Source organism: Budorcas taxicolor, chromosome 4, assembly GCF_023091745.1.
Source record: "Budorcas taxicolor isolate Tak-1 chromosome 4, Takin1.1, whole genome shotgun sequence".
Classification (NCBI taxonomy): domain Eukaryota; kingdom Metazoa; phylum Chordata; class Mammalia; order Artiodactyla; family Bovidae; genus Budorcas; species Budorcas taxicolor.
In genome coordinates, this window is record NC_068913.1 from 4,557,309 (window position 1) to 4,559,523 (window position 2,215).

Genomic DNA, 2,215 nt, shown 5'->3' on the forward strand with positions numbered 1-2,215 from the left:
AGGACTTATCAGTTTCCCCTAAATGAGCAATGAACTGCCCGCCATCATAAATGCCCCATCATGTCTAGACTTACCATGGATATCAGCATCTCACACCAGGTGCTACACGAGGACTGGAACATCTTAACTTTCATCTCTTGAATTTGTTCTGATTAAGACCTTAAATGACAGGGGTGTAGATGCTCTGTCTCATCCCCAACTCCTTTTGGATTTGTCTTATTTCCTCTGTAGATACCCAGGGTACCACTTGCCCAGGGTGCTTCCCTTCATTGGGCCAATCTTCCTTGCAGGATGGAATAACCCTATCTGTAAGAGACTGAAAGCCTCAGTTTCTTCCAGCACCATGCAGGTGTTGCTGGAGGGCAGGTGTGCAGTGATACTGCTTGTCTCCTCTTCCTGCCTCCTGCCTGGGCAGATACTTGCCATAGCCCCCCTCAGCCCCCGCTCCACCAGTGCCCACTATTAAACACATTTGGATGCCTTCCCTGGCCTTTTGTGGAAACTTGGAAACTGTATCAATAAACTGAGTGGGACTATGTGAAAGATTTCATATATATCACCATATGGAAGTTCCCTGAGTGGGGGATTTCCCTGCTGGCTGAGTTTCTGTAGCTGTGCTCAGCCTTCCTTTCTATTAGGGGTGGGCTGACATCGGGTGTTTTGTACAATTCTTCATTAACACAACATCCTCCTCTTTACTCACATCACTTTGCCAGGGGTTCTAACTTTAAGCATCTCAATAAGACTCTGTCACAGGTTCAGTTCCGTCAGTGCAGTTGCTCAGTCATGTCTGACTTTTTGCAACCCCATGCATGCCAGGCTTACCTGTACATTACTCCCAGAGCCCACTCAAACTCATATCCATAAAGTTGGTGATGCCGTCCAACCATCTCATTCTCTCTTATCCCCTTCTCCTCCTGCCTTCAATCTTTCTCAGCATCAGGGTTTTTTCCAATGAGTTCACATCAGGTGGTCAAAGTATTGGACCATCAGAATCAGTCCTTTCAATGAATATTCAGGACTGATTTCCTTTAGGATGGACTGGTTTGATCTCCTGGCAGTCCAAAGGACCCTCAAGAATCTTTTCCAATACCACTGTTCAAAAGCATCAATTCTTCACCACTTAGTCCAACTCTCACATCCATACATAACTACTGGAAAAACCATAGCTTTGAATAGACAGGCCTTTCTTGTCAAAGAAATTTCTCTGCTTTTTAATGTTGTCTAGGTTGGTCATGGGCTTCCCTGGTGGCTCAGAGGTTAAAAGCATCTGCCTGGAATGCGGGAGACCCAGGTTCGATCCCTGGGTTGGGAAGATCCCCTGGAGAAGGAAATGGCAACCCACTCCAGTACTCTTGCCTGAAGAATCCCATGGAGGGAGGAGCCTGGTAGCCTACAGTCCATGGGGTTGCAAAGAGTCGGACACGACTGAGCAACTTCACACCAGGTTGGTCATAGCTTTTCTTCCAGGGAGCAAGCATCTTTTAATTTCATGGCTACAGTCACCATCTGCAGTGATTTTGGAGTCCCCCCAAAATGAAGTCTGTCACCATTTCCATTGTTCCACATCTATTTGCCATGAAATGATGGGACCAGATGTCATGATCTTAGTTTTCTGAATGTTTAGTTTTGTCGGCTTTTTCACTCTCCTGTTTCACTTTCATCAAGAGGCTCTTCTTCACTTTCTGCCATAAGTGTAGTGTCAGTGCATATCTGAGGTTACTGATATTTCTCCCAGCAATTTTGATTCCACCTTGTGCTTTATTCAGCTTGGCATCTCACATGATGTACTCTGCATATAAGCTAAACAAGTAGGGTTGACAATATACAGCTTTGATGAACTCCTTTCCCAATTTTGAACCAAATCTGTTGTTCCATGTGAGGTTCTAACTGTTGCTTCTTGACAAGCATACAGATTTTTCAGGAGGCAGGTCAGGTGGTCTGGCATTTCCATCTCTTTAAGAATTTTCCACAGTTTTTTTGTGTTCCATACAGGTAAAGGCTTTAACATAGTCACTGAAGCAGAAGTAGATGTTTTTTTCTGGAATTCTCTTGTTTTTTTCTATGATACAACAGCTATTGGCAATTTGAGCTCTGGTTCCTCTGCCTTTTCTAAATAAAGCTTGTACATCTGGAAATTCTCATTTCATGCATCATTGAAGCCTTGCTTGGAGAATTTTGAGCATTACTTTGCTAGCATGTGAAATGAGTGCAA

At 44.2% G+C, this 2,215-nt stretch overlaps 1 non-coding gene across 1 annotated transcript; it reads left to right on the forward strand.

Annotated features, from left to right (window-relative positions):
* The first annotated feature begins 1,242 nt into the window (after window positions 1-1,242).
* TRNAS-GGA (transfer RNA serine (anticodon GGA)) lies at window positions 1,243-1,315 on the forward strand. Its single transcript has one exon. It is a non-coding gene; the product is annotated as a tRNA-Ser (tRNA).
* The last annotated feature ends 900 nt before the right edge of the window (window positions 1,316-2,215 follow it).